General features: G+C 52.3%; 1 protein-coding gene, 11 non-coding genes and 4 pseudogenes across 12 annotated transcripts in view; all 16 read right to left on the bottom strand.

The window, feature by feature from the left end:
* The window catches only part of LOC138242514 (zinc finger protein 135-like), a 446,217-nt gene that overhangs the window by 120,878 nt on the left and 315,339 nt on the right, over window positions 1-10,000 (bottom strand). The window lies entirely within an intron of this gene.
* LOC138245410 (5S ribosomal RNA) lies at window positions 371-489 on the bottom strand. The gene has a single exon (XR_011194020.1). It is a non-coding gene; the product is annotated as a 5S ribosomal RNA (ribosomal RNA).
* LOC138245147 (5S ribosomal RNA) lies at window positions 1,027-1,145 on the bottom strand. The gene has a single exon (XR_011193761.1). It is a non-coding gene; the product is annotated as a 5S ribosomal RNA (ribosomal RNA).
* Window positions 1,683-1,801, bottom strand: LOC138244035 (5S ribosomal RNA). The gene has a single exon (XR_011192649.1). It is a non-coding gene; the product is annotated as a 5S ribosomal RNA (ribosomal RNA).
* On the bottom strand, window positions 2,339-2,456 carry LOC138219202 (5S ribosomal RNA; annotated as a pseudogene).
* Window positions 2,994-3,112, bottom strand: LOC138217698 (5S ribosomal RNA). The gene has a single exon (XR_011181410.1). It is a non-coding gene; the product is annotated as a 5S ribosomal RNA (ribosomal RNA).
* Window positions 3,649-3,767, bottom strand: LOC138218905 (5S ribosomal RNA; annotated as a pseudogene).
* On the bottom strand, window positions 4,305-4,423 carry LOC138245484 (5S ribosomal RNA). Its single transcript, XR_011194094.1, has one exon. It is a non-coding gene; the product is annotated as a 5S ribosomal RNA (ribosomal RNA).
* Window positions 4,961-5,079, bottom strand: LOC138245145 (5S ribosomal RNA). The gene has a single exon (XR_011193759.1). It is a non-coding gene; the product is annotated as a 5S ribosomal RNA (ribosomal RNA).
* LOC138244034 (5S ribosomal RNA) lies at window positions 5,617-5,735 on the bottom strand. Its single transcript, XR_011192648.1, has one exon. It is a non-coding gene; the product is annotated as a 5S ribosomal RNA (ribosomal RNA).
* Window positions 6,273-6,380, bottom strand: LOC138219145 (5S ribosomal RNA; annotated as a pseudogene).
* LOC138217177 (5S ribosomal RNA) lies at window positions 6,918-7,036 on the bottom strand. Its single transcript, XR_011180889.1, has one exon. It is a non-coding gene; the product is annotated as a 5S ribosomal RNA (ribosomal RNA).
* LOC138217213 (5S ribosomal RNA) lies at window positions 7,572-7,690 on the bottom strand. Its single transcript, XR_011180925.1, has one exon. It is a non-coding gene; the product is annotated as a 5S ribosomal RNA (ribosomal RNA).
* Window positions 8,228-8,346, bottom strand: LOC138217369 (5S ribosomal RNA). The gene has a single exon (XR_011181081.1). It is a non-coding gene; the product is annotated as a 5S ribosomal RNA (ribosomal RNA).
* Window positions 8,884-9,002, bottom strand: LOC138218387 (5S ribosomal RNA; annotated as a pseudogene).
* On the bottom strand, window positions 9,540-9,658 carry LOC138217507 (5S ribosomal RNA). The gene has a single exon (XR_011181219.1). It is a non-coding gene; the product is annotated as a 5S ribosomal RNA (ribosomal RNA).

The following is a 10,000-nucleotide window of genomic DNA, read 5'->3' as shown; positions in this document are numbered from 1 at the left end:
AATGAGGACGGAGCTGCGGGAGAAAGGGCGCTATAGAGGATCGCTGTGGAGAGCTGCTGCTGTGCTTTGACATCTGAGCTCTGTGGAAAACGATCTCAAAACAATTCTGAAAAACGCGACTCTCCGAACGCCAGCCGAACAAGTCTCCACAGCCGAAGCGCTGTGTCTCTTTTCAGCTGGCGATAAACCTTTCCTCGATCCTTTGCGGACTTGTAAAACTGTTCCTGATCAGAATAAAAAACGCTCACGCTAATACACAAGCACCCGTGTCTCGCCAAAGCTGACAAATAAACAGACGGACAAGCCGCACTGCACGTGTGAACAGGGGAATGAGCGAGCGAGCGGGGATAGGGCGCCTCCTGCGCTTAAAAGCTTACAGCACCTGGTATTCCCAGGCGATCTCCCATCCAAGTACTAACCAGGCCCATCCCTGTTTAGCTTCCGAGATCAGATGAGATCAGGCGTGCTCAAGGGGGTGTGGCCGTAAGCGAGAGCAAGGCTCGCTGGCACCCTTCTTATTGAGAGGACAGCTCCGTCACCTATTTTACGACGCTGCTTTTTTTCCCTTGCGTTTTTCTCTTCTTCCCACGTTCTCTCTCTTCACTGCCTTCGTCCCCGCTCTATTTCACTTCAGCCTTTCACTCTTGCTTCCTTCCAATGAGGACGGAGCTGCGGGAGAAAGGGCGCTATAGAGGATCGCTGTGGAGAGCTGCTGCTGTGCTTTGACATCTGAGCTCTGTGGAAAACGATCTCAATACAATTCTGAAAAACGCGACTCTCCGAACGCCAGCCGAACAAGTCTCCACAGCCGAAGCGCTGTGTCTCTTTTCAGCTGGCGATAAACCTTTCCTCGATCCTTTGCGGACTTGTAAAACTGTTCCTGATCAGAATAAAAAACGCTCACGCTAATACACAAGCACCCGTGTCTCGCCAAAGCTGACAAATAAACAGACGGACAAGCCGCACTGCACGTGTGAACAGGGGAATGAGCGAGCGAGCAGGGATAGGGCGCCTCCTGCGCTTAAAAGCTTACAGCACCTGGTATTCCCAGGCGGTCTCCCATCCAAGTACTAACCAGGCCCATCCCTGTTTAGCTTCCGAGATCAGACGAGATCAGGCGTGCTCAAGGGGGTGTGGCCATAAGCAAGAGCAAGGTTCGCTGGCACCCTTCTTATTGAGAGGACAGCTCCGTCACCTCTTTTACGACGCTGCTTTTTTTCCTTTGCGTTTTTCTCTTCTTCCCACGTTCTCTCTCTTCACTGCCTTCGTCCCCGCTCTATTTCACTTCAGCCTTTCACTCTTGCTTCCTTCCAATGAGGACGGAGCTGCGGGAGAAAGGGCGCTATAGAGGATCGCTGTGGAGAGCTGCTGCTGTGCTTTAACATCTGAGCTCTGTGGAAAACGATCTCAATACAATTCTGAAAAACGCGACTCTCCGAACGCCAGCCGAACAAGTCTCCACAGCCGAAGCGCTGTGTCTCTTTTCAGCTGGCGATAAACCTTTCCTCGATCCTTTGCGGACTTGTAAAACTGTTCCTGATCAGAATAAAAAACGCTCACGCTAATACACAAGCACCCGTGTCTCGCCAAAGCTGACAAATAAACAGACGGACAAGCCGCACTGCACGTGTGAACAGGGGAATGAGCGAGCGAGCGGGGATAGGGCGCCTCCTGCGCTTAAAAGCTTACAGCACCTGGTATTCCCAGGCGGTCTCCCATCCAAGTACTAACCAGGCCCATCCCTGTTTAGCTTCCGAGATCAGACGAGATCAGGCGTGCTCAAGGGGGTGTGGCCGTAAGCGAGAGCAAGGCTCGCTGGCACCCTTCTTATTGAGAGGACAGCTCCGTCACCTCTTTTACGACGCTGCTTTTTTTCCCTTGCGTTTTTCTCTTCTTCCCACGTTCTCTCTCTTCACTGCCTTCGTCCCCGCTCTATTTCACTTCAGCCTTTCACTCTTGCTTCCTTCCAATGAGGACGGAGCTGCGGGAGAAAGGGCGCTATAGAGGACCGCTGTGGAGAGCTGCTGCTGTGCTTTGACATCTGAGCTCTGTGGAAAATGATCTCAATACAATTCTGAAAAACGCGACTCTCCGAACGCCAGCCGAACAAGTCTCCACAGCCGAAGCGCTGTGTCTCTTTTCAGCTGGCGATAAACCTTTCCTCGATCCTTTGCGGACTTGTAAAACTGTTCCTGATCAGAATAAAAAACGCTCACGCTAATACACAAGCACCCGTGTCTCGCCAAAGCTGACAAATAAACAGATGGACAAGCCGCACTGCACGTGTGAACAGGGGAATGAGCGAGCGAGCGGGGATAGGGCGCCTCCTGCGCTTAAAAGCTTACAGCATCTGGTATTCCCAGGCGGTCTCCCATCCAAGTCTAACCAGGCCCATCCCTATTTAGCTTCCGAGATCAGACGAGATCAGGCGTGCTCAAGGGGGTGTGGCCGCAAGGAAGAGCAAGGCTCGCTGGCACCCTTCTTATTGAGAGGACAGCTCCATCACCTCTTTTACAACGCTGCTTTTTTTCCCTTGCGTTTTTCTCTTCTTCCCACGTTCTCTCTCTTCACTGCCTTCATCCCCGCTCTATTTCACTTCAGCCTTTCACTCTTGCTTCCTTCCAATGAGGACGGAGCTGCGGGAGAAAGGGCGCTATAGAGGATCGCTGTGGAGAGCTGCTGCTGTGCTTTGACATCTGAGCTCTGTTGAAAACGATCTCAATACAATTCTGAAAAACGCGACTCTCCGAACGCCAGCCGAACAAGTCTCCACAGCCGAAGCGCTGTGTCTCTTTTCAGCTGGCGATAAACCTTTCCTCGATCCTTTGCGGACTTGTTAAACTGTTCCTGATCAGAATAAAAAACGCTCACGCTAATACACAAGCACCCGTGTCTCGCCAAAGCTGACAAATAAACAGACGGACAAGCCGCACTGCACGTGTGAACAGGGGAATGAGCGAGCGAGCGGGGATAGGGCGCCTCCTGCGCTTAAAAGCTTACAGCACCTGGTATTCCCAGGCGGTCTCCCATCCAAGTACTAACCAGGCCCATCCCTGTTTAGCTTCCGAAATCAGACGAAATCAGGCGTGCTCAAGGGGGTGTGGCCGTAAGCGAAAGCAAGGCTCGCTGGCACCCTTCTTATTGAGAGGACAGCTCCGTCACCTCTTTTACGACGCTGCTTTTTTCCCTTGCGTTTTTCTCTTTTTTCCACGTTCTCTCTCTTCACTGCCTTCGTCCCCGCTCTATTTCACTTCAGCCTTTCACTCTTGCTTCCTTCCAATGAGGACGGAGCTGCGGGAGAAAGGGCGCTATAGAGGATCGCTGTGGAGAGCTGCTGCTGTGCTTTGACATCTGAGCTCTGTGGAAAACGATCTCAATACAATTCTGAAAAACGCGACTCTCCGAACGCCAGCCGAACAAGTCTCCACAGCCGAAGCGCTGTGTCTCTTTTCAGCTGGCGATAAACCTTTCCTCGATCCTTTGCGGACTTGTAAAACTGTTCCTGATCAGAATAAAAAACGCTCACGCTAATACACAAGCACCCGTGTCTCGCCAAAGCTGACAAATAAACAGATGGACAAGCCGCACTGCACGTGTGAACAGGGGAATGAGCGAGCGAGCGGGGATAGGGCGCCTCCTGCGCTTAAAAGCTTACAGCATCTGGTATTCCCAGGCGGTCTCCCATCCAAGTACTAACCAGGCCCATCCCTATGTAGCTTCCGAGATCAGAAGAGATCAGGCGTGCTCAAGGGGGTGTGGCCGCAAGCAAGAGCAAGGCTCGCTGGCACCCTTCTTATTGAGAGGACAGCTCCATCACCTCTTTAACAACGCTGCTTTTTTTCCCTTGCGTTTTTCTCTTCTTCCCACGTTCTCTCTCTTCACTGCCTTCATCCTCGCTCTATTTCACTTCAGCCTTTCACTCTTGCTTCCTTCCAATGAGGACGGAGCTGCGGGAGAAAGGGCGCTATAGAGGATCGCTGTGGAGAGCTGCTGCTGTGCTTTGACATCTGAGCTCTGTTGAAAACGATCTCAATACAATTCTGAAAAACGCGACTCTCCGAACGCCAGCCGAACAAGTCTCCACAGCCGAAGCGCTGTGTCTCTTTTCAGCTGGCGATAAACCTTTCCTCGATCCTTTGCGGACTTGTTAAACTGTTCCTGATCAGAATAAAAAACGCTCACGCTAATACACAAGCACCCGTGTCTCGCCAAAGCTGACAAATAAACAGACGGACAAGCCGCACTGCACGTGTGAACAGGGGAATGAGCGAGCGAGCGGGGATAGGGCGCCTCCTGCGCTTAAAAGCTTACAGCACCTGGTATTCCCAGGCGGTCTCCCATCCAAGTACTAACCAGGCCCATCCTTGTTTAGCTTCCGAGATCAGACGAGATCAGGCGTGCTCAAGGGGGTGTGGCCGTAAGCGAGAGCAAGGCTCGCTGGCACCCTTCTTATTGAGAGGACAGCTCCGTCACCTCTTTTACGACGCTGCTTTTTTTCCCTTGCGTTTTTCTCTTCTTCCCACGTTCTCTCTCTTCACTGCCTTCGTCCCCGCTCTATTTCACTTCAGCCTTTCACTCTTGCTTCCTTCCAATGAGGACGGAGCTGCGGGAGAAAGGGCGCTATAGAGGATCGCTGTGGAGAGCTGCTGCTGTGCTTTGACATCTGAGCTCTGTGGAAAACAATCTCAATACAATTCTGAAAAACGCGACTCTCCGAACGCCAGCCGAACAAGTCTCCACAGCCGAAGCGCTGTGTCTCTTTTCAGCTGGCGATAAACCTTTCCTCGATCCTTTGCGGACTTGTAAAACTGTTCCTGATCAGAATAAAAAACGCTCACGCTAATACACAAGCACCCGTGTCTCGCCAAAGCTGACAAATAAACAGACGGACAAGCCGCACTGCACGTGTGAACAGGGGAATGAGCGAGCGAGCGGGGATAGGGCGCCTCCTGCGCTTAAAAGCTTACAGCACCTGGTATTCCCAGGCGGTCTCCCATCCAAGTACTAACCAGGCCCATCCCTGTTTAGCTTCCGAGATCAGACGAGATCAGGCGTGCTCAAGGGGGTGTGGCCATAAGCGAGAGCAAGGCTCGCTGGCACCCTTCTTATTGAGAGAACAGCTCCGTCACCTCTTTTACGACGCTGCTTTTTTTCCCTTGCGTTTTTCTCTTCTTCCCACGTTCTCTCTCTTCACTGCCTTCGTCCCCGCTCTATTTCACTTCAGCCTTTCACTCTTGCTTCCTTCCAATGAGGACGGAGCTGCGGGAGAAAGGGCGCTATAGAGGATCGCTGTGGAGAGCTGCTGCTGTGCTTTGACATCTGAGCTCTGTGGAAAACGATCTCAATACAATTCTGAAAAACGCGACTCTCCGAACGCCAGCCGAACAAGTCTCCACAGCCGAAGCGCTGTGTCTCTTTTCAGCTGGCGATAAACCTTTCCTCGATCCTTTGCGGACTTGTAAAACTGTTCCTGATCAGAATAAAAAACGCTCACGCTAATACACAAGCACCCGTGTCTCGCCAAAGCTGACAAATAAACAGACGGACAAGCCGCACTGCACGTGTGAACAGGGGAATGAGCGAGCGAGCGGGGATAGGGCGCCTCCTGTGCTTAAAAGCTTACAGCACCTGGTATTCCCAGGCGGTCTCCCATCCAAGTACTAACCAGGCCCATCCCTGTTTAGCTTCCGAGATCAGACGAGATCAGGCGTGCTCAAGGGGGTGTGGCCGTAAGCGAGAGCAAGGCTCGCTGGCACCCTTCTTATTGAGAGGACAGCTCCGTCACCTCTTTTACGACGCTGCTCTTTTTCCCTTGCGTTTTTCTCTTCTTCCCACGTTCTCTCTCTTCACTGCCTTCGTCCCCGCTCTATTTCACTTCAGCCTTTCACTCTTGCTTCCTTCCAATGAGGACGGAGCTGCGGGAGAAAGGGCGCTATAGAGGATCGCTGTGGAGAGCTGCTGCTGTGCTTTGACATCTGAGCTCTGTGGAAAACGATCTCAATACAATTCTGAAAAACGCGACTCTCCGAACGCCAGCCGAACAAGTCTCCACAGCCGAAGCGCTGTGTCTCTTTTCAGCTGGCGATAAACCTTTCTTCGATCCTTTGCGGACTTGTAAAACTGTTCCTGATCAGAATAAAAAACGCTCACGCTAATACACAAGCACCCGTGTCTCGCCAAAGCTGACAAATAAACAGACGGACAAGCCGCACTGCACGTGTGAACAGGGGAATGAGCGAGCGAGCGGGGATAGGGCGCCTCCTGCGCTTAAAAGCTTACAGCACCTGGTATTCCCAGGCGGTCTCCCATCCAAGTACTAACCAGGCCCATCCCTGTTTAGCTTCCGAGATCAGATGAGATCAGGGGGTGTGGCCGTAAGCGCGAGCAAGGCTCGCTGGCACACTTCTTATTGAGAGGACAGCTCCGTCACCTCTTTTACGACGCTGCTTTTTTTCCCTTGCGTTTTTCTCTTCTTCCCACGTTCTCTCTCTTCACTGCCTTCGTCCCCGCTCTATTTCACTTCAGCCTTTCACTCTTGCTTCCTTCCAATGAGGACGGAGCTGCGGGAGAAAGGGCGCTATAGAGGATCGCTGTGGAGAGCTGCTGCTGTGCTTTGACATCTGAGCTCTGTGGAAAACGATCTCAATACAATTCTGAAAAACGCAACTCTCCGAACGCCAGCCGAACAAGTCTCCACAGCCGAAGCGCTGTGTCTCTTTTCAGCTGGCGATAAACCTTTCCTCGATCCTTTGCAGACTTGTAAAACTGTTCCTGATCAGAATAAAAAACGCTCACGCTAATACACAAGCACCCGTGTCTCGCCAAAGCTGACAAATAAACAGACGGACAAGCCGCACTGCACGTGTGAACAGGGGAATGAGCGAGCGAGCGGGGATAGGGCGCCTCCTGCGCTTAAAAGCTTACAGCACCTGGTATTCCAAGGCGGTCTCCCATCCAAGTACTAACCAGGCCCATCCCTGTTTAGCTACCGAGATCAGACGAGATCAGGCGTGCTCAAGGGGGTGTGGCCGTAAGCGAGAGCAAGGCTCGCTGGCACCCTTCTTATTGAGAGGACAGCTCCGTCACCTCTTTTACGACGCTGCTTTTTTTCCCTTGCGTTTTTCTCTTCTTCCCACGTTCTCTCTTCACTGCCTTCGTCCCCGCTCTATTTCACTTCAGCCTTTCACTCTTGCTTCCTTCCAATGAGGACGGAGCTGCGGGAGAAAGGGCGCTATAGAGGATCGCTGTGGAGAGCTGCTGCTGTGCTTTGACATCTGAGCTCTGTGGAAAACGATCTCAATACAATTCTGAAAAACGCGACTCTCCGAACGCCAGCCGAACAAGTCTCCACAGCCGAAGCGCTGTGTCTCTTTTCAGCTGGCGATAAACCTTTCCTCGATCCTTTGCGGACTTGTAAAAATGTTCATGATCAGAATAAAAAACGCTCACGCTAATACACAAGCACCCGCGTCTCGCCAAAGCTGACAAATAAACAGACGGACAAGGCGCACTGCACGTGTGAACAGGGGAATGAGCGAGCGAGCGGGGATAGGGCGCCTCCTGCGCTTAAAAGCTTACAGCACCTGGTATTCCCAGGTGGTCTCCCATCCAAGTACTAACCAGGCCCATCCCTGTTTAGCTTCCGAGATCAGACGAGATCAGGCGTGCTCAAGGGGCTGTGGCCGTAAGCGAGAGCAAGGCTCGCTGGCACCCTTCTTATTGAGAGGACAGCTCCGTCACCTCTTTTACGACGCTGCTCTTTTTCCCTTGCGTTTTTCTCTTCTTCCCACGTTCTTTCTCTTCACTGCCTTCGTCCCCGCTCTATTTCACTTCAGCCTTTCCCTCTTGCTTCCTTCCAATGAGGACGGAGCTGCGGGAGAAAGGGCGCTATAGAGGATCGCTGTGGAGAGCTGCTGCTGTGCTTTGACATCTGAGCTCTGTGGAAAACGATCTCAATACAATTCTGAAAAACGCGACCCTCCGAACGCCAGCCGAACAAGTCTCCACAGCCGAAGCGCTGTGTCTCTTTTCAGCTGGCGATAAACCTTTCCTCGATCCTTTGCGGACTTGTAAAACTGTTCCTGATCAGAATAAAAAACGCTCACGCTAATACACAAGCACCCGTGTCTCGCCAAAGCTGACAAATAAACAGACGGACAAGCCGCACTGCACGTGTGAACAGGGGAATGAGCGAGCGAGCAGGGATAGGGCGCCTCCTGCGCTTAAAAGCTTACAGCACCTGGTACTCCCAGGCGGTCTCCCATCCAAGTACTAACCAGGCCCATCCCTGTTTAGCTTCCGAGATCAGACGAGATCAGGCGCGCTCAAGGGGGTGTGTCCGTAAGCGAGAGCAAGGCTCGCTGGCACCCTTCTTATTGAGAGGACAGCTCCGTCACCTCTTTTATGACGCTGCTCTTTTTCCCTTGCGTTTTTCTCTTCTTCCCACGTTCTCTCTCTTCACTGCCTTCGTCCCCGCTCTATTTCACTTCAGCCTTTCACTCTTGCTTCCTTCCAATGAGGACGGAGCTGCGGGAGAAAGGGCGCTATAGAGGATCGCTGTGGAGAGCTGCTGCTGTGCTTTGACATCTGAGCTCTGTGGAAAACGATCTCAATACAATTCTGAAAAACGCGACTCTCCGAACGCCAGCCGAACAAGTCTCCACAGCCGAAGCGCTGTGTCTCTTTTCAGCTGGCGATAAACCTTTCTTCGATCTTTTGCGGACTTGTAAAACTGTTCCTGATCAGAATAAAAAACGCTCACGCTAATACACAAGCACCCGCGTCTCGCCAAAGCTGACAAATAAACAGACGGACAAGCCGCACTGCACGTGTGAACAGGGGAATGAGCGAGCGAGCAGGGATAGGGCGCCTCCTGCGCTTAAAGGCTTACAGCACCTGGTATTCCCAGGCGGTCTCCCATCCAAGTACTAACCAAGCCCATCCCTGTTTAGCTTCCGAAATCAAACGAGATCAGGCGTGCTCAAGGGGGTGTGGCCGTAACCGAGAGCAAGGCTCGCTGGCACCCTTCTTATTGAGAGGACAGCTCCGTCACCTCTTTTACGACGCTGCTTTTTTTCCCTTGCGTTTTTCTCTTCTTCCCACGTTCTCTCTCTTCACTGCCTTCGTCCCCGCTCTATTTCACTTCAGCCTTTCACTCTTGCTTCCTTCCAATGATAACGGAGCTGCGGGAGAAAGGGCGCTATAGAGGATCGCTGTGGAGAGCTGCTGCTGTGCTTTGACATCTGAGCTCTGTGGAAAACGATCTCAATACAATTCTGAAAAACGCGACTCTCCGAACGCCAGCCGAACAAGTCTCCACAGCCGAAGCCCTGTGTCTCTTTTCAGCTGGCGATAAACCTTTCTTCGATCCTTTGCGGACTTGTAAAACTGTTCCTGATCAGAATAAAAAACGCTCACGCTAATACACAAGCACCCGTGTCTCGCCAAAGCTGACAAATAAACAGACGGACAAGCCGCACTGCACGTGTGAACAGGGGAATGAGCGAGCGAGCGGGGATAGGGCGCCTCCTGCGCTTAAAAGCTTACAGCACCTGGTATTCCCAGGCGGTCTCCCATCCAAGTACTAACCAGGCACATCCCTGTTTAGCTTCCGAGATCAGACGAGATCAGGCGTGCTCAAGGGGGTGTGGCCGTAAGCGAGAGCAAGGCTCGCTGGCACCCTTCTTATTGAGAGGACAGCTCCGTCACCTCTTTTACGACGCTGCTTTTTTTCCCTTGCGTTTTTCTCTTCTTCCCACGTTCTCTCTTCACTGCCTTCGTCCCCGCTCTATTTCACTTCAGCCTTTCACTCTTGCTTCCTTCCAATGAGGACGGAGCTGCGGGAGAAAGGGCGCTATAGAGGATCGCTGTGGAGAGCTGCTGCTGTGCTTTGACATCTGAGCTCTGTGGAAAACGATCTCAATACAATTCTGAAAAACACGACCCTCCGAACGCCAGCCGAACAAGTCTCCACAGCCGAAGCGCTGTGTCTCTTTTCAGC

The sequence above is a fragment of the Lepisosteus oculatus genome, chromosome 14 (assembly GCF_040954835.1).
Source record: "Lepisosteus oculatus isolate fLepOcu1 chromosome 14, fLepOcu1.hap2, whole genome shotgun sequence".
NCBI classification, from domain to species: domain Eukaryota; kingdom Metazoa; phylum Chordata; class Actinopteri; order Semionotiformes; family Lepisosteidae; genus Lepisosteus; species Lepisosteus oculatus.
Note: the sequence above shows the minus strand (reverse complement) of the source record. Positions and strands in the feature narration are given on the sequence as shown.